At 30.5% G+C, this 23188-nt stretch overlaps 1 long non-coding RNA gene across 1 annotated transcript; it reads left to right on the forward strand.

Annotated features, from left to right (window-relative positions):
* Nucleotides 1–16859: 16859 nt before the first annotated feature.
* LOC111031861 lies at nucleotides 16860–17676 on the forward strand. The gene is made up of 2 exons (XR_002604248.1): nucleotides 16860–17191; nucleotides 17409–17676. It is a non-coding gene; the product is annotated as an uncharacterized LOC111031861 (long non-coding RNA).
* The last annotated feature ends 5512 nt before the right edge of the window (nucleotides 17677–23188 follow it).

A 23188-nucleotide genomic window follows, 5' to 3' on the forward strand; every position in this document is an offset into this window, starting at 1 on the left:
AAATAAATTCAAAACTCGAACTCTGAATTATATTTTTAATTACTTTTAATTATAATTTATTATTAATTTATTTAAGTCACATTAATTTGTATTTTGTTTTATAATCAGAAAAATTACTATAGTATAAGGGTTTGTACTCAATTGTCTACTCATATAACAGTATCACTTTGGTAGTATACAAATCATATTGAAATACTGAATACGGTTGATACAGGTTCAATAGTACAATACAACACCAGTAGCTGTTACAAGACTGACTATAGCAGTAATTTGCTCATTATTAAAGATTAATTAGGCACATCTGGCTTGTAATGAAATTTGTCTTAAAATTGTAAGATAATATTTCGCATTTTTAAGCCCAATTAAGATATAAGATCATATTTTATTGGCCAGTAATTGAATAACTTCGTTGGAATATTTTTTCTTAAATAATGACAATGCATTTCTTCCGATGGTATTCAACTTATGGTGTGGCGGTCTAACGATATATTATATTATATTATATATATAATATTAATAACGACCCGTGAACGGTTCTACTTTTTTTCAGGAGATTTAATAGTGTTTTTCGAATTTTGTTCTGACGTTTCAAAACACTCAGGATTTGATGGCACTAGAAAAAATATAAGAAACTAATAATAATTTCCAAAGTCGTGCGTTTGTTTTGTGTACTGTAATATACCTATATACTATATAGTTATATAACTACTTACCTATATACTTACATATTATACTATTCTACTATTATTAAAAAAAAGTGTGACAAAAAAACACCGTCGCAAACGATATAATATTGTGTATTTATTTGTACCTACACATAATATAATTATTATTATACTGAAATGAAAAAATATGGAAATGTATCGACAATCGTCCGGCGAGTTTGAACTCTGAATCGTCGCTGTCGGCTGACACATTACCATCCCCGAATAAATTATAAAATACGCACCATATTATGTATACGAACGGCCGATGAAAATGCACTCTCAACTTCTGATCTACATCGCGCATGCGTACACGTCATTTGAAAAAAAAATACCTGTACATAAAAAGTTTATAATGTACACCCAAAAAAAAAAATTATGATTTGCGTCATGCCAGTTTATACGACGTCGTATGATCTATACGTCTGTACTCTGTTTCAATATAATATATGTATATGATAACGAAATGCTCATACTATCATCGCCTATTGTTTAAAATCTTTTATTTTTTATATGTATTTATATAAATATATTAAACCACAATGGGAGATTGTGTTATAATTTATAATCATGTACACATCTATAAAAATATCGTAATTTATACTAATTACGATACACAAATTACAAATAGGTATAATTTACCTAGGTACTTAATATTTATGCTGAAGTTTTTTTCGTCTTCCAAATTACATAATTCGGACAAGTTGGGACGCATGGAAATATATTATAATATATATTGCGTGTGTTCATAAATTATACCACCTCGCCCCGAATAATTGGTTATTGTTTTGTTTGAATACCACAACAAAATTATTATATTATTCTCATGAAAATGTTTTTTCGTTTCGAATTTTAATAAATTGCGTTACCTACGACTTACAACATTTCCTTTACTTGGCACGATTTTAGTTAAATAATTTAATTGTGCGATAAGAACTTTAATCGACCTTCGGTCAAAAAATGTAATGAATGATCATATACATGTGTAATAAACTAATATATAGTATGAATCTTGTAATAATTATGCACTAGCCTTGTCCAAACAAAAGAAACACATATACTTAAGTATAAATCTAACGAAATTATAACGTTTAAAAACACTATACATTATTGTGTTTTTATCATGTGTACCTTATTGACCTAATTTTGTATTTGAATTTATTATTATACATATTGTGTGCGTTTTTTTTTTTTTGACTAATGAATAATTAATCATTATTCATTTGTTTAAAAAAATTATAATATTGTAAAATGTGTGACCTCTCTTGTAGGTAGGTACTGCTCTTAAAGTGGTAATTTTTAAACACATTTTGACTTTAACTATATACATAATAACATAAAAGTATGTACACGCTGTTAGTTTTATTCGAATATTTTTTTTTTGAATGAATATATTTTCAAAATGTATTTGTTCAGGTATATATGAACAGTTAGAGCACTCGACGGCCGTGTTATCGGGGTCGACTCTTTCACTCAAATAAAATATAGACTCGTGGGTACTACATAAAACAAGCTATCGTTCAATTCTCTTTCTTTATTTAAATTTAATTCTCGATTCTATTTCAATAACCCAGACGATTCCGACAGAGCTTTATTCCGAAATGTCTGCTCGTAAGTACTTTACCGTTACACATGTGTAGAGTTTAACACGCCCGTTTCAGCCGTTCGTACATAATATTACATTAAAAATGTACACTATTATATTATTATTATACACATCTATATTTTAATATTTATCTATCACGTACCGCACGTGTCTCGGGTAGTCGTTTGTTGTATATGCCTACGCTCTAAACAATGGTCTGCCAAAGCATCTAACGCGCAATCTAACAGTTTATGACCATATACATACTGCACACGAAGTCTCTCTCTATTAATATATATATATATATATATATGTAAGTGTTCAATCATTTCATAGTTTCAAGAGTAAAAGTGAAGTTGATGACACGATTCCATCACATGCATACACACTCACGTGTCCTGCCTATACGTCATTATTATACCTAACACATCACAAACACACACACACACACACACACACACACATGCATAGTTCCAGGCTATTATAAGATTTATGTATGAATTTTCACTTTTGTTCGTCGAAGGTAGGTATAGGGATAGGTATGTATAATATCATATATGTATCGGTAATATGGTATTTTTTCTTTCTTTCCGTATCCTTAAGCACGTTCGAATATTGTCGTGCGTTTTTTATTATGCGTATTCTATATATGTATCGACCTGCTGAATCCTATGGCTGTGCGTATAATGTATATGACATGATATATAATATCGTTTCGCCGAAACAGACACGACGTGATTCGAATGCTATCGGAAAACCTATTTTTTACTTTGGTGATCATTATCATTATTATTGTCCAATATTATTTTTCGATACAACCGTATTGCGCTCCTCACAAAGCGTACATAAGTATCGCAGTATTTATGCATATATACCTATATATATATATATATAAATATATATAATACATAGGTATACTATAATACTATATATTTTATAGAGAGAGAAATACAAAGTAGACGAGAGAGAAAGAATCATCATGTTCCAAATAAATTGTGATGTTATTTGAATGGTTTAAGTTTGGGCCAGTGCAGTGCAAGTCCGAGTCATTAGGTAAGTGGATCAGTGGGCTAGTGGGCCAAACTAGACGCGGTCCATTAGAATATAACACTGCTGAGGTACAACTCGTCCGGAATACAATATTATTATATTATAATGTGCGTGTGTGTATGTATACAGTATAATGTTATACGATGACGAGTTAGAAAGAAAGAAACGTTCACGAATTATTTTGGCCGGGTCGAGAAAAAAAAGTCAAACACGCCGGAAATTAATTTCAAAGAAGAACAAAGAAAAAAAAACAGAACAATGTTTACGGAGCAGTGGCGTATATGCAGAGGCACAGATGAGCGACATAATATGTTTATATTAAAATATTTATATACATATGATGAGTTCGGCCACTCTTTATAAAATATTATTATGTTCACAAGTCATAACAGTCAGTATTCGAGCACTAGTCGGTGTAATATATTATACAAAATAATAGTACATAATAAAAATACTACATAGAATAGGTTTGACCTGACTCCAAAAACAGGGTGTTAACCGCTTTGAGCAGTTAAGTCTTTGAGATACCTAATAATATCTTAATTTATGAATTAATTCGTACCACCTATATGTACGCACCTTACCTAGCGTCCACTTGCACTGTACAGCAAATTTATTTATCAATTTATCATATGACAATAAATCATGTCATCATGTCTTAAATATTAGTATATTACAATTAATATTAAATTAATTAATACGCACACAGTCGCGCAGGAAGCAAAAACCAACTATATATTATGTACAATATATATTTATATTTTATGCAATTATACCCTCTGTGTCATGTGCGCGTACCACAACATTGTATTAATTGTGAGTACCTGCAATATATGCCTATGTTATATGGTGTTATGTTAGGTATATTTGACAGTTGACACATTAATATAAAAAAAATATGTTTCCAAGAGGTACAAGTGGTGTGTGCGTCCGTTGTACATATCACGAGTAAACCAGTTCCGACGGATCTGATCGGAACGGTGAGAGAAACAGCGATAGAGTGTGAGAGAGATGAGTCAAGGTTAGGCCATGTACACGTACTTTGAGAGACAGGAGGGGAAATGGCCCCATGGTGAAGGGAGGTCGCGGTCACTGCTGGGGAAAAGAGAGCGAGAAAGATAAAGCGAGTGTGTGTGTGTATGTGTGTGAGAGAGAGAGAGAATGAGAGTATGAGAGAAAGAAAAACAAAACGAAACTCACGTGCATACGATTTATTGGGCTGTGGTAGACCGTCGCGGAAAATGTTTCCCTTCGAAAATAACGATCATGAATTTTTATTTATTTATTTATTAGTATGAAACGGAACAAACCCAATACAAATGATTATAAATAATTTCTCACAGGAGATTGTGTAGCATGCAATTATAAACGCATGTTATATATTTTTTAGATTCCGATAGTGAACCGAAAAAACTATAATATGTACTAGTTTTGTAATAATGACATCGTGTTATGTACACGTATTGTATTTTCCACCAACTGCAGAGATTATACCTATATTTCTGCGAATAGAAATTAGTATAATACAATAATGTACTCTTTTCTATTCTGCGATTACAGTATAATATGATACATGAACAATATTACGTATAAATACAGAGGCGTGCATCGTGTATTACAATTTACAGTCGAGTCTCGTACCTTATTGAGTCTCTAAAGGGGCATAAAAATGAATTCTATGAAATAATACTTATGTATTTCGTGAGTGAACTCACCCTAACCTAAACCTACCTCAAAAACCCTTCAAATGTCAAAGACAAATTTGAGTTAACGAAGTTCGTCTATAGATATGATATATCAATGTATAAAGATTTATGTATCAATTACCCCACTTCCTTTATTCACCCTCGTCGGTTCAAGAACATAGCACAGTATACTAAGTATTGAAAATTAAAAATCTCGAGTTGGTGAATGTTAAATAGGTATTAATATGTATTATAATACGTATTATACGTACGATTTGGCTGTTTTCGGTGTGACGCGGACTTGAACGGGTGTCGAGCTGCGAACGGTCCGGAAGTGGGACAAGCGCGCTCAGCAAACGGGTTTCGAAGAAGAAAAAAAAATTCACACACTCACTCGTATGTGTGTGTGTGTGTGTGTATTAATGAAAAGTGTACACTTTATATACTTATATGATATGGATTAAAGCGCTCGGTAGGTACGTTCGTTTTCTGTTTGCGGTAGGCAATAGCGGTTTTGAAACCAATACCGAGAAAAACCACATGATATTATAAATAATAAATAATGTAGATTATTACGCATGTAGATACTGCAATTTGTACTAAACCGCAGGAGTATATAATAGGAATAATATAGTGTTTTTATAATAATATTGTTGTAATATACTGGTATATACAATATACATAATCAGCGGAAGGCTTCATGTGCATATTATATCGGGTAATCCGTTTAACGTAAGACACTCATTATTTTGGAAAACACTATCGTTTTTGAAAATATTTCTTCTACATGATTTTAAGTCGTTACATGACGCAACATTTTTGGGAAAAATGATGTTTTCAACAATTTTTTATCGTAATCATTTTTTAAGTTTTTACTCTTGAATGACAATAAACATATATTTTTAATTTCTTATTTCGAAGTGGATATAATTTGGAGTATTTTGATCATAAAAATCAATTTTCAGTTCATAATCTAACAGAAAAACATCTGACATAAATAATCTCATCTATTTTTAAAATTTTTTTTTTTGAGATATTAAATGATGTTTGTTAGTTTGTATTAAAAAAAAATTTGATTAGAACAAATGTTAATGTATTATATAAATATACATATCAATATGTAATTATAATAGTTAGTTGATTACAATACTTCCAGCTATTTCTGTCACATTTCGAATAAAATATAACATAATCAATGGGCAGACAATTAAAATGAAATTGACTCTTTATATATAAAGAGTATACTCTTTAAGAGTAGAACCTATAGCAGTATAGGCAGTATAGCCAATGTAGGTAGAATTGTACTATCGTGAAGCTTTTCCACCGGTGAGTTATGGTGGCTAAACGTGTGTAGGTGTACATAATGTAATAATATAACATAATTTAATATAATCTATATATAAAAGAACAAGAAAACTGACTGCCGACTGTCTGATTTATCACCGGCAGCCGGAACCGCTGAAGCTATGAATATGAAATTTGGGCAGTTGTTTCATTTTATGATGTAGATACCAACTAACAAAAGATCTTCCCAAATTATAAAAATGGTTCACTTTATTTCTTTGTCGGATTTTTCGGAAAAAAGTTACCTATAACATAAAAAAACTGCATACGGATGAAACCGGGTTATTCATCTTGCATGAGTATATGACGTATATAATACAATGCCATTTGATGTGAAATTATTGAAAAAAACTCAATCAACGGTTAGGTATACGGTATTACAGTTTTATATATTTAGGTAGCTACTCGTATATAATATAGTCTATTGGACATTGTGCAGTACATATTTTGTGTATGTATAAAGTATATACTAAAACGTATACTCAGTACTCGCTACTCACACAAAAAACCTTAGAACTATTGTCTATACTCTAAACAAAATTTGTGTACCATACGATTTTACTAGAAATTACACAATCAAATTATATCTAATATATTTTGTAATACGGTTTTCGTGTGAAGATTGTACTGTAGTCCGTGGTCTGCAAGTTATAATAGCGACGACTACGATGACGGCGGATGACAAATTAATTTCTCTTCTAATTGTGTGCTGGTGTATTTATCAAACATTTGTTTTGTAGTTTGTATCTATATTTTGTAATTTATTCTTGTGAACTTTGAATAATTTAATGTTGTTACATTTTCAGAATAATAACACTACTGCAGTATATTATGACAGAATATAGGTAGGTATAATTTTAAATAAAACTTGTAATTAAAATTTGTATTTATAAATCAGACTTCATATGAATTTGACATTAACAAATAAATATCAGCCTAAGTATACTTATTAGTTATTAATATATAGGCTGACTGCAGACCGTTTTCACTCAAAATCGTACCTACATATGCAGTGATTTTTTTTTTATGGTTTACACATTTACATTAAATTCAAATTTAACATAGACATTACAGTGACTTACTCTTCAAAAACTCCCCATTTTGTATATTTTATTTTCATATTTTTTGAATATATTTATGGCTGTAAAAATAGTTATGTCAAAAATTTAGAAATTTAATTGCGAAAACAATTTTTTTATGTATGCTTTTCAATAAGACATTCAATAACATTAAGTTAGTAGTAGACTTCGGATAGACATTAAACAATATTAAGTTTTTAGGTTTAAGCTAAGATCATTAAAAAGTTATTCAAAATTAAGTGAATAGTGAATACAACTAATTCGGTTATAAGCCAATGTTAAAATACCTGTTTAAGAAAAGTGATTTATGAATTCAATAGGTACACTTCCATTCCAAGAATCCTTTTTTTAGATCATTCTTTGGATATTTTAATACATTATTTCACCTACATTCTATTTTCTTTTCATTATTCCGTCTTCTAATACCTTATAGTTCCTACATTCTTACAGTTAAATAAAACTAGATTTTTTTTCTTACCTATATAGTATTCAAAATACGAGAATCAAATCATTTTTTAAGAGTTTTCTTACTACGATTATTTCTCATTTATGTTTTAGCTTGTTCGTCAGAAATATTATCAATCTTGTTTATAAAATGGAAACAAATAAGATTATACATATCTAATAGAAAAAACAGGTTAATAAGTTATTTGCCACCTTGATCACACTAACATATTATAAATAAAACGTCGACTATTCACAAATATAAATGTATGATGTGAACTAGAAGTAAAAAATAATAATAACAGAAAATTAGTTTCATAATTTATTTTACAATAGGTGTACATATAAATGTATAAATATAATGCTAGTGTAAATTATTAAACATATAACATTTAATAAATAGTAAACCGAAATTTGTTATTGACTGTTCGTATAATAGTGTAGTACGTGTTTGTACATTATAGAGGAGAATTGCCAAAAAAGAAACTTCTACATTCTAACCAATTATAATTCATAAAATATTGTACAGTACCTACTGGCTACAGTTTAAAACTTACAATAAAAAATATCATACATTTATTTCAGTATACATTTATGGTTTAACAAATACTAACTTTGCCTAGTGGGTAATCGCCAATCGGGTTACCTGGCTCGAATGTATTGGGTAAAATATGTTACATATCAGCCTTAGGAGATGTATAAAAGCCGTAGATGTGTGGGTCAAATCCTTTTTTGAAAGAAAAAATTGTATTAAATAACATTTTATAAGAAAACCCTTAAAAATATAAAATTGTTGTTCATATTCACATACATTTCACATATTATCAGAATAAATCTAGTATTCTGACTTATTTATATACCATTACATAATATAGTGGTATTATTCGAATTTGATATAGGAAGTAATGTAGTACAAGTGTACAACTGATAAGCATATAATTACTGTCTACGGGTGTCAGGTACTATATTAAGTATATTATTATCCTCAACTCACAAGACATACACAATAGATCTAAATGCCGATCTCAATATAGCATCACAGACGACGTTTTCTGAGATAAAATTTTGTCTACATGAAAAACAGGATTAAAATCTAAAAATTGGCTATAAATAAAAAAAACTTGTTTAACTTATGTTATTTGAAATATTAGTTATTAAATAAATTTACAGTCGTTAGAAAATAAAAAAAAACATCTTGGTTTGTATTTTGCTGCGTCCAGACGACGATGATAAAACGTTAAAGCGCAGGCAATCGTGATAGCTATAATAATATCATGATAGTATAACTATGTTTCTTAATATGCATGGTCATAAATGAGCTCTGAATTTGGGTGATTATTGAGTCTCACCTAAAATTATTTTTTCATACACTTTTTTTTTTAACATAAGTTAAATTTTTTTCCCAAATCCCTTTCATCGTACAAAATGCACAGTATTTTTATACACATAAGTACATGATATATATAGACATATAGTGCTACACTACCACAACTTTTAAAATTATAAGTTATAAGTTATCAGTATAACGTATGATGCATTCTCATTTGTGAGTACGAATAATATTGTTTTGTGTATAGCCGGTGATTAAACGAATCATAAAATTTGCAATTTTGGTATAATCGAAAAAAAGCAATTTCGTTTAGATATAACGCCCGGCGTAAAACGACTGTACACAATATAACATTACTTACGTGACTCTCATCATCAACCTGAACGACGTATTTTAAACTTCATAAAAATATAACACGTTTCAACTGCTTCAAGTGGAAAAAAAGAAATAAAATATATTCCGGGTAAGTTAGACGAAACATGTTATTATTTTATATTATATACGACGTAAATATTGGGCACTCGTACATAACACATACCTATACAATATTATGTATTATTATGATTTATGTTCAACGTAGAAGTTGTTAGCATACCACTTTTAACGACCATAATACCGTTTGTCATTTACCTATATGTTTGGCCTGTAGAGTATGGGTATATATACATATAATATGATATACCATATACCCGACAAATGTCCTTAGTCCTAACCATGTGGAGTTTATTGCATACACACTCACACACGGAGGTACATAACAGTATAACACAATGTATCAATATTATGTATAGACGGCGACTACAGCTATTGGGCGTTTTTTCGCCGGAGGGTATTTTGCCCGGTCCGAGTATTTCGGGTACAATAACCGACCTCCCCCCGCGACCACGACCGGCACCGTCGTTGTCGTCATGCACGCGCTCCTCACTACACCACGCACAAGTCTAGACGGTTTTTTTTCCACCGTCTCCATATTTTATCATAATATGATACATTTTCTGAAATGACCCTCGGCGAGGCGACCACAAGGTGCCTATGGTATGTACAGCGCATGACCGGTATATGAACTATACCTATATACCTGCTCGTTATATAGTTGTACAAAAAATATTAAATAATGTACGTAAAATACGAGGCGAAATAGCGGACCGACGAGGGTCGAGGAACACCTAACAACGGTTTTTCAAACTGTAGGACACACGATAAAATATATTCGATGTATGTAATAATATAGCCATGTAGGTACCCAAATATAATATTATTGAGGTATGTATACGTATAAAAATAATGCGTATATCATAATAATGTATTGTCATATTTTGTCGAGATATCCCGGGTCATTTTTTCATTTTAGTCACGTTAAATTGAACTTTTGTGTCGTTGTGTAATTGTATAATAATATAATAGCTACGAATTCAAACTAAAATTGTTATGCATTCATACGAAAAACACATATCACGGAGAAATTATTGTGAGCGGTTCACAACGATCGTCGTGATACGATTATACAAACGGTTCTAAATATAGATTAGTGTCCATATTATGAACTTACTGTGTGTCTGTATATAGGTACAATACTCGGCACGCGTCTGACCTTTGCCGGAATTCGGATATTCAGGCCGTTGTTAATATTGAAGCTCAATTATTAAGTGTTTACGGTGTTTTTTTTTTTCGAAGGTTGTGGCTTATTGGATTTTCACATTCCTCGGGACTCCGTACGAAAACTAGTCTCGACAACTCTTACTTTTGGAATCGTGTATACTTTAATTGACCGGACCTAGCCACATGTTTTGTTCTCGTGTACGGCTTGAAGAGGTCAGCGCCCTCGACAGATACGATAATATACCTATAAATGTGTACAATTTTCTAAAAAAGACAACATTATGTATACAGTTTCACTAGAAACTGTTTCATATGCATCTGTGGACGACTGCAGTGGTACATTATTACCGACAAAAATATATTAATTTCTTATTATATACATATTATACTTATACACATGAAGGCATTGTATGTATAGGCACATTTTTTGTACGTCGTATACAGAATAATAATATAACGCTTTCTGCCTTCTGGACCCACAAACTGTTAAAATAATCTTATGAAATACACAGCATGACCTAGTGATCTCTAAATCAGTTTTTTTAACACAAATCTTTATGCCGGTGGGCTTTAGCTAACATTGTCTTTACAAAAAAAGAAAATGGTCACGTATTAACCATTAATAAAAAAATAATTATTAACCGACATTTATACCATATAATATTATAATACAATTATTGAATTAATTTGTATAGCATTAAATTACCATCCTCGGACGCTTATTTAAATTTATTATAACAGTTATTTTTAGATAAAATATTTCATTAAAAAATAACGGGGATAAGAATAACGTAGGTAGACTTGAAATAATTAATTTGGTTTTGTCTGTTCTCTTGAAGTCTCGAAACTTCATTTATATCTTCTCTACAACGGCACGACATATTTAATTTATGAAATTTGAATAAAGCAAATAATATTGATAATATAATATTATATAAGATGGTAATAAATATAAAATATATAATATAATAAATCGATCAAGTGAAAACCCGCACTCCAGAGAAAATATACACTATACAGGTGAAATGATAAAATATTTGAAAACTATATAATTGTTTATATCGTTATTTTACATCATTAATTTCACACTTCCCGCAAAGTGTCGAACCGAAACCTAAAATAATATATGACTCTGATGTTTACGAACCGATAAACTCACTTATTAAGACAAGAATACAGTCATACCTCAATTCCTGCAGTACGTCGTACTGTGCTTAATATATATTATATTTGTAGTGATTGGTATGTTAAAAAATATGATAACAAAATAAAAACGAGAACGGAAATATCTAACTACGTTCAAAAATTCGCCAAACCTAAACGACAACAATTATATAACGCTAGCAATATTATAAGTATACCTATATATTATGCCCATGTAATAGGTATGGGTATATACTAAAACACTATATAGGTACCTACATTATATTATTAATTATATAAGTCATCGACATGCAGCGTATCGTGTAAAATTAAATGGGTTTAAAAAAACCATCCTGGGAAACGACGCAACTATAATGTAAAATATAATTATTGACTTGCTACGGTTGCAAATCTTATAGGTTAACGGGGGTTGCAGGAAATTGTCCGACCGCAGAACATATTGACGTAACTAGATCTAAATGTTTGTTGATGTGTGTGTTGTGCTAAAATAGTGACAAACATAGCCGATTAATATAAGGAGTAGTTGAATTGGTTCCCGTTTGAAAAAGACAAGCCGAATTGATTACCTTTTAAATTTATGACGATCCCAGAATCTCATTCCTGGAGTTTTTGAATGCTATTAAATCCCTATAAAATAAAAAAAATATTATTATAAGCGCTGGTAAATTCTTTATATTATTTTATATTGAAAAATAATTGTTTAAAAATTTTAATTTAAACTATTTGACCTGAACATAAATGCGAACGAATTCTACCCATCTTAATAAAATTACTTTATAAACGAGAACTAATTCGGCATGTGAGATAGGGGTCTTTAACTAAATTCAGCACCATCCCTAGCATACCTATTCAACCAATTAATCTTCATTTCGAACTCCTTTAAAAAATGTTTAAATTAGATATAAAGTTGAGTGACAATTATTTATTTTCATAAAAATATTCATACATTATTGGTACATTTTCCCCTATATCATAAACATATATACTATATAAATACTATACATTTTTTAGATTTTGTTTCGCCGTCTGCTTGAAAAACTGTGTTTGCGTGTTCCAGAACTTTATTGGATTATTATGATAAAAATTTGAAACAATGTAGACAAGTTAGGAAAGGCATAATTTTGTAACTATGGTCTTCCCAAGCATAATGCCATTAATAATATTAACTTTGGTAATCCGTATTAATTCAATAAACCAATCTACAATTTATTAATCCTAAATAAAATACTTCATAACATGAATGCTAACATCATGCATTATAGCAATCGAAAAACATAATGCTTATTAAACTACAAACTACAAAATTGAATATCTATATAAAAATTAAAAACTATGGCATGGATTTTTGAGTGTACTTATTTCGTCATTACTTTAAAATAGTTTTCATTATAAATATCTAATAATAAAAATAAATACAGTTATATTATTTTATTTCATTTATGACAATTGGGTAGACATTTATTATTAATTTAAAACCAACCTTTAGTATATATTATATTATTATAGTACATTTTAAATAGTACCAATGGCCTATGGACTATGTTGTACGTATGCCGATTACCGACTTGAACGAATAATCACTAAACATAAGAAGATGTCAGCGCATAAGCGCACTAATTATTTTCTCCTTTCCGCGGTGAACGTGCATCGCGCAACATAGCCATTTCATCAAAACCAATCTTGTGACTTAAGTTTTAACTTAAGTATTAATTTCCGTATCATCAAACTTAAGTTAAGAACATTTAACATTATATGTGTTTTTTGGGCTTTTTAATATTATTTGAATCTTAAAGCAAGTTATTAGCACTTAGCTTTTGAGTTTATTTAGCATTTTTAAATTGTTACATTTTACACACCTTCTCATTACGTGCATTACAAAATTGGAACAACAATTAGCACTAAAAAATTCAATGTTAGAAAACACAGGTAATGTTCTTATAACGGTAAGTTTGATAATAGGTAAGTCCATTCGTCAATTCACTCTAATACTAAAGCTAACGACATAATAGGTTGGTTCTGCTGAACTCAAATTTGCCGTAATATGTTGCGCGTGGGTCACAGAGAGAAAACAAAGTATAGTGCTCCGACATCCTTTAAAACATGATTTCTTGGTCTATTAAATGTTAGTGGACCATTAAATTAATTATTTTTTTATGCAATCCGGCAATTGTACAGCACCGAGGAGCGCTATTATTATGGAGGATAATAATATCCAGAGTAGGGGGCATAATGTGCAGTACCGCCAGTACCAGAGCATATAAAATGTATGTGCGTATCATACCTTCCGTATAAATAAGCTCATATATCATAATATTGTTATTAGTTTTTAATTTTTTATTTCTTCCTATGCCAATGTGCGTAGACATGTGGTGGATATTAGATAATCGCTGCAGTGGCTCTTGTAAATATAATAAATCGATTACACATACCGTAATGTAAGAAAAGGAAAAGAAAAACCGACCTCGCATTGCAAATAGTGCGAAAAACCATTAATCATAATCATAAAGTCAATACTATTACCAAACACTAAGCTGTGTATACACATACTACATTCGCATATGATTTTTTCGAAACTTCCAGTGGTGCTCGCTGTAGCTACACGGCCGCGGTAGCGAACAACGACATTCGACAAAACTGAAAACACACAAGTCATCTTAACCAAGTCATTTTTCCTGCCTAAATATTGTGTATTATGCATTATCCATGTACGGCTGACAAATGTCACTGGGTCAACACTAGTCGTCACATTTACAATAATAATATTATTATTTATTATTGTTGTTGTTATTATTATTATGGTTGTCGGCGTAGTATGCACGGCGCACGGGAAGGATGACGATTTTTTTGGCAGAAGAAGTTTCTAGGTCAAGGCCACGTGACTATAGTATGCGCACCATCGTATATAATACATTTATACCTACACCTAGGTTTATATTATAAAAAATATATAAACCACTGGTCGTGAGGTTCCCGCTGCGGCAAAACCTGTCGGGCGGAATTTGGAGGAGAAAAAAATGTCGAACGAATGTGCGTTTCAAAACGAAATCGCGTTAAATCACGGTAATTCGGTCAGTTTTTATATTTCTACGAAAATGTATTTCGATGTCGAGTCAGCGTATATAAATATAATAATTTATTATATTATGTACACACAACTTACATTACGCAGATCTAGAGTAACACTTATTTAAGATTATTTATTTATACGACGTAAGTGCGAGCGTGATGTATATTGTATATAGTATATACTACATTAGTACATACTGCCAGTTACCTATGTTATATATGTGTAAGTTGCAGGTAGTATTATGACTTATGAGACATAATTAATTTATTAAGACGATGCGTAGAAGTAGAATGATATTAGAACGTTCACTTCAATTCTTTACGTCTTAGTGTACCTACTAATTATGGCTTATTATATTATTATTTTATTAACTTATTCTGTTATTATCGAGAAAAAATGACAAACCAAAAAATAAATGATATTATCATTATTTATACTTTTTCATTAGTCATTATACTCATTACCTATTTAAATATTTGAACACTCCAATGTTCACAGCTTGATATACTGCATTACTGCATGTTAGATAGACATATATACATATTATAGTGCATAAGTGTAAGAAGTACGTCTATTTAAATAAGATATAGAACACTTAAAAATAGTTTTTTCTAATTACCACTCAAATTTGAATGTCCATGATTTGTTTTCTATAGATGTAGTATTTGAGGGTAATGTTCAAAATACTCTCCAGTCAGCATCAACATTTTTACAATTGTTTATTTGTTTCCTCGCATATATTTTATTAATATAGAGTCGGTAAAGTGAACTTAAACACGTTTATATGTAAAATTATGTTTTAGTTTTTTTGGTGGTAAATTCAAAATGGTACAAGTAAACAGAAAATAACATTGAATTTTATAGTTCAAGCTTATTAGTCTTATAGAGAATTTATTTAAATTGTTCTCAATCTCATTTTGCCTCCTATTTATGAATAAGTACCTATAATGGGTACCATATTAAGCACATAACATAAGGCTAGGTTCACATGGACGCGCGTACACGCGCGTTAGCCCGCCGCAAAACGCGCGTACGACCGTTCAGATAGCTGCGTTTTACACGCGTTGAATAAAGCAGTGTAAGTAAATAATAGATATCAAAGTACCTAGTTATAATAATATTTTAGTACAGTTCAGACATCCATCGAGAATGGACGTAGTAGATNATCGACGCGCGTGTACGCGCGTCCATGTGAACCTAGCCTAAACCTGCATGCAGGTATAACAAAGAAAATAATAGATATTATAACTCATATAATTTTGAGTATAAAATATAACGATGCCAAATATTTTTCGGTAGGTATACTTGCATGGAAGAGTTTAACAACTCATCAGTAAAATTAAATCTCATGGTACACTATACAATAAATCCGTTGTTAAATATCAATAAAATCTTCTAGTGTTCCTAATTCAGTCACAGCAGGTATGGAAGTGGGTGCAAGTAAAAAGAAAAAAAAAATACCAAAATATCGAATATAATATTATTGGCTATAGCTGTATATAAAAATTCTCTGAAATATTATGCTTCCATAGAACTGTGTGTTATCAAAACGGCACGTGCGCGCAGGCAATTCACAACGCCTTTAATAATAATGTATGACTACTGACTATATACCTAATAATATGAGGTGTATACATATTAGTTGGTTCTTTTTTTTATTTTTATCTCTAGACGAACACTTCACTCGTAATAATTTATCATACGATATTATGTACCTAATAATAATAATAATAATAATAATAATAATAATAATAAATAAAAATTATAAGCAAAACGTAGCACTTGAACGATATACTCGTCGTGTAACCACACAATACTAGTATACTAATACTACACAAATATGTACCCAACACACATGCGTAAAATATCAGAGTATCAGATCATTTAGACATACGTGTTACATAGGTACATAAGGACCATATCGTTCATGCGTATACCTAGGTATATCGAGGTACATACCAGTCATACTCATACATAATTTACAGCCGAGGGTGCACGCGTATATCCGGGTGCGTTTATAATGTGCACAACACGGTCACGAGGTCAACCCGACAACAGTCGCTGCAGCAGCAGCAGCAGCAGCAGCAGCAGCAGCAGCAGCAACATCGTCGTGGTCAGTTTTCCCGTTCCGGTGTAATAGGTAAGAATAATATCTATTACCGATTTTTTTCTCTCCTCCTCGGCCAACTCGATGGATTTTTCATCGTAATATAGTATAATATATAATATTATATTACAAACGATAGGTAGCTGAACAATATTTAAATTAATACTCATTAGGTATCAGTCATTCGATATAAAATAAATTGTACAAAGTAAGTTATATTACATTATTACCTATACGGCTATAACCACAGGCTAAATATGACTTTCAAGAAAAATTGCAAATGGTTGTATCAGATACGAAATTTAGAGGCGCTGCCGAAGAACGTGCAAGCGTCTGGCCAGGGTCATCGATGCCATGGAAAAAAAAGATTATGAAATTACGATTTAGGTACTGGGTGATATTTTGTATACAAGTATATTGTTCTGTGATATAACTATAATACAGTAAATACTAAATGCTATAATCGTTTCTTGAAAAGTATCAATTTTTTTAAAATATATATGAACAATTTTAAACATGCATGAAAATCCATAATTTTTTGTTCTTGTTTTTTAAATGACAAAATAGGTAATATATCTAAATAAGTACACTAAAAAAAAAATAATATGTACATACCAGTATACCACATCTACACACATAAATTAAACCAATAATAACAATCTTTTCCAAAAAATGTGACTGACGGCCGACGGGTGACTTTTTATCTGACTTCCATGACGTCTTAAATTCTTTATTCAAATATGAGTATAGTTAATGTTTTTTTATTTTTACATATTATGTAAAACTGTAAAGATATATTCTTAAGAAATGTTTAAAAAAATACGTATACCGAATCAGGATATTTTTACTACTATTGATTTCAATGCATACGGCATACCTAACCAGTAACCAGTAGTTACAAGTACCTAGGTACCTATATCAGTTGTCGAGCGGAATGATAGTCACACACTCGCACAGAGGCTATTGTCAAGGCCGTAACTTAAGACAAATTTAGGAGGGTCCATTATTATTTTGATATTGGTACTGGACACTCATCATTTTTACGTTCAAAATATAAAAACTCTTTATTTTTAGTATTACCTACTGTTTGAACGAAAATATAAAATTATTCTTAATACAATAACCTTAATTTACTCATCCCAAAATGTTTCTACTTTTAACAAATTTTCAAGGAGGTCTGGACCCCTGGACTCTCAGTTACGGCCTTGGTTGGAGCACTATACTAAAGTTAGGTTAGGTATATCGTATATATATAGTATGTACAGTTGTATTACAATTATACATTTATACAATTATCGTATATTTGTTTATACTATAACTGGATTTAAATGGTTTTAAGAGGACGCCACACCCGCATGTGTTGTCTCCGTCTTACAAAGGAACAACATAGCAAAAACTGTTTTGTGAGGGACAACTTTTATCTTTCTGTGTTTGTAGTAGTGGCTCCAAAATTTCTGAACATATCGAGTAGAAAATTATCTATGCAACAGAGTGCCTATATTTTAGATAACATAAATACAATACAAGTAATTTGCTTCTAAACATTTTGTTCTTTTCATTTGCTTATAAAAAAATGATTGGAAAGTGTTATTAAAAAAAAAAAGCACGCTGTTGCACAGATTAAGTTTTTCTTTACGTGTTGAGAAAATTTGGTAATTCTACAGCAAATATGGTGCGAGAAAAGTTATAGCGTTGTCCCGCGCTAAACAGTTTTTGCTATGTTGTACATTTGTAAGACGGAGACAGCACGTCATGTGGGTGTGGAGTCCTCTTAATATAGTTTTATGATTATCTACCGTAGTATTTATTATTCAGGTACTCTTATATTATAGGAATTCTGAGTGTTCAAATGACTTATCGGTTATCACCTATCATCGTGTCGAGGCAATTCGAATACAAAATCAATTTAAATTATTTTTTTTTCGCCGTCGCCGTATACGCTGCAATTATTATTGCAACGATGACCGGGTATAACAAGTAACAACTATATCTTCTCAGAATCACCCGTATCGCGTATGTGATTAAGCATAATTCTAGCCATACATGTATGCGGGTGCGTGGAAAAAAATGTGGTCCGATGCACCTACTCATGTAAAAAAAAAATTATTTACAACATTTACGAACAGATAGGTTATAGGTATTATGCATATCGATTATCGACCTAGTTACATCGTTAGAAATCGATTCGCATCATAAACATAAATAGAAATAAAATGTTGATTTGTTATCTTATGTACCTATATGTATAGCCGTATAGGTACTAGGTAGCTGTGGATAAGTATCCTATGTCGTTGGCTAAATACATTCCCATTCCCGTACGTTCAATAAATAATACATTTGCAAATGATTAAGAAGAATGTAACATAAATACTGAACTAGTCACCATACATCGAACATCAATACAGGAGCTATGGAAGTTGAAATGGGATTCCCTTCCAGAGTCCTATGCTGTATGCCTGTATTCTATAGGTCTTTATTCAAAAACATACCCACCCAACCATGGTTTCAATCGCTAAAAATAACCCGCGCTGCCATAACCAAATTCAACAGATTACGCACAGGCCACAGCCTACTACCACACCATTCCTTTAAGTTGGGACTCAACAGCAGTATGTATTGTCCACTACCCAACTGCGGTAGTGATTACTGTGATTTCCAACACCTACTCTTGAATTACCCATCTCTCTCAATCCAAAGATCTCAGTTAAAAAGTCTCTTTTCCACCTTCGGTATACATTTTTCCCTTACTAACGCCCCTCTCAACCAACAATATTAAATTAATTATACACACACTAAATTTTATAAAACAATCAGGCTTACAAATTTAATAGTGTGAGCTTTACAAATATCACGTATTTATATAAATTATAATTGTCGAGATATCATAATTTAACATTAAAATCTCATTAAATGAAAAAAAAAACAAATGTAACAAAACACAGATATTTTAGTGTTTAATTTATCCTTCAGTGTAAATATTTTTTTACTTAAAACACAATACCTTCATGTTTGTATAGAAGTGAGTAAGTGGCACTCATAACCAAGTATGAATATTATAATAATATATATATTATACCTATTACCTACGTTTTAAGATTACGCATAGTTACATATTTTTACTGGCATTTCACATTATAATATTATTTGTAATTTGTTACATGTATTTTAAATATTATGTAAGGACTGTGTAATTGGAGTATGACTAGTATGAGCTCCACTTATCTACAGAACATGCTGCGTTTTAAGTTTCAGTTCAATTTTAAAATACTTGAGCACAAAAAGAAAACCTCACTACTCTTTTCAGATAGGTGTTAATATACTAAAAATAATAAATAGCAGCCATTTGCACGTGTTCAGCGTGATTAAAAAAAAATTAATAGAAACTTTCTTAATATTATACCAATAAATTATCAATTTAATTACAATCCCTTAAAAGGTATAAATTCAATTCAATTCATTATATCATATACTATGCAATTACCTCCATAGAGCACGGCTCGTAAAATTATAATTAACGTTTAAAAAGTCGAAATGTAATCACAGAAAATGAACGGAAAGTTATTATTATCTACTGACCACAGTGTAATTATTTTTAAATGTTTCCGAAAGTATTATATTGAATGATATATTTAATAGAAATAACGTGTGTACTGTGTACACGAAAACAGGGTACAAAGAAAAGGGGCGAATGTAAACTCCGCCAGAAAAAAAACAGGTAAAATTGGGTTCATGTAAACTCCGCCAGTGAAAAGAATAAAGTAAAATTGAGTTCATATAAACTTTTTCAGTAAAGAAAATCAAGTCACAGCATAAAATTAATATATAGGATAGATATCATGTACATTATAATATCCCAAAAAATATACAAAAATTAATAAAAATAAAAATTATCAGAGCAAATCATCCAAATTGTCATGTGTAGGTATTAATGTATTATCATAATAAATAAATATAAAAATCATAAAATATGTTCCTAAGAACCTAGGTATGTTATGTTATGGAATAATATGTTGAACTGTGAACTAAAATGATGAGATACAGTTTGTAGATATTCTGACATCTCAGTCTAATATAAATCCAATCCATTATCATAACTATTTATAACGTTCCCTAACACTATCATTTTAGATTTTTGAGCTTCTTTGGTTTAGATATTTTATTAAGTTTTACATAAGCACTGGCTGAGTTTCCATATATCCATTTTACAGGTAAGAAAATAAAAATGACGGGGTTTACATTAGACCTTTTCATTGCCTTTTTATCTAACTGGTATTCTGGCTGAGTTTACAATCGCCCAAAGAAAAGGTAGAGTTGTTGGGCATGCGCAAAATACAAGAGTTATACAACTATAAATCATAGGAATTTCTGATTCCATAGTTTAGTCTCAAGTACCGAAAACAGATTTCAAATATGTGTATATAGTGTGTAGAAATATAGAGTGTACATACCTATGTTTTTGTGGACACACGGGCCCGATATAGTAGTATTAATGAAGTATGTAGAGAAAAAGGATTGGGTGTAGACATGTAAGGCACACAGAAAGGAAATTGATAAATAAACTAACTTTGTGGGTCCCGGATAATAAATACCTGGGATGATCAAGACAAAGACGGCATGATTGTGAACGTTAGGATCGATATGTGCTTAACTAATAACAGGAGTTTACAGAGACATGTTTCACATCTGGGTTTGGATTCATTACATATTAGATGAGAATGTGTAACTCTAGTATGTCCAATATGTACTCTGGTGACCATAGTCTTCTTGTGTCTTGGAGCTTCATTAATGGGTCTGGCCACTTATTAGTTGATGGTTTTATTTGCCTCAGTTTATTGTTTTCCACATTGATTCTTACACAAAGAATCACATTTAATTTCAAGTGCTGTATGTTAACTGTCAACATTTGTTTTTACATTATTATATCTATGAACATTGTACGGGCATAGTCTTTTTGGACAAGGTACACACAAGAACACGATAGTAACATATTGGTAGGTTATAACTTATATATTATGATATAACAACTATAGAAGAACCTGGATTATCCTTGTTTATGATTAACCGTGATCACTATTTCAAAAATTAAAAAAATAATAATGCATAATAAATTAAGTTATTAGGGCCTGACTAACATTTTGTTACATGCATAATTATTACATGCACACATATTTCGTTAAATAAAAAAACACTCGATTAACTGTGGTTTTCTGGGTGACTCCACCCTACCGTTACTATGAATAATCAAGATTCTACTGTACATGTACATTAATCTTGATATCATTATACATTATTTAGTTTTTTCAAATGGAAAATTAATGGTTAACTTAGGACATAAGACATTAACATATGGGTAGTAGAACAGTAAAACAGCAGAGAAGAGTAAGGTCAGCTTTTATGTTAAAGAAGTTTATAACTAATAAGCAAAACAGGGTTGGAAAATCAGTTTTCTTGGATGATAGACCTTAAAGGAATATGAGATTAAGTGAATGTCAATACATGGCCAAGGTAATATGTTTGCACAATACTTAAAAATAAAATAAAATAAAATACATAATCAATATCAGACATAAATACTCATGTTTATTATTAGTTAATTACAAGATAATTAATGCTCATTCAAATCAATGGTTACACATTAACAGAGGACATGAAACATATAATAAAAAAATGAAATATAAATATATATATTACATATTACGTATTTTCTTTTAACAATACTACTATGTTATTAAATAAATAATTTTTAAAAAAATCAGGCTTTTCAAAGGAATAATAAGAAAAAATCACACATGATTTTTTTTATGTTAGTAGCTGAGAAGATCACAAAATATTGATATAATTTTAAATGTCTTCATTGAATTTAATTAATTTACAAATCATTAATAACTTTTGTGGAATTTATTTCTAATCTAATATACCGAATATAATATGATATCCACTAATGTGGAAATAAATGTTTAGACATATAGATATGATAAAACTTGTTGATTATAATTGAATATTGTACAATATATTAAAATTATATTTAAT

The sequence above is a fragment of the Myzus persicae genome, unplaced genomic scaffold, assembly GCF_001856785.1.
Source record: "Myzus persicae strain clone G006 unplaced genomic scaffold, MPER_G0061.0, whole genome shotgun sequence".
Classification (NCBI taxonomy): Eukaryota; Metazoa; Arthropoda; class Insecta; order Hemiptera; family Aphididae; genus Myzus; species Myzus persicae.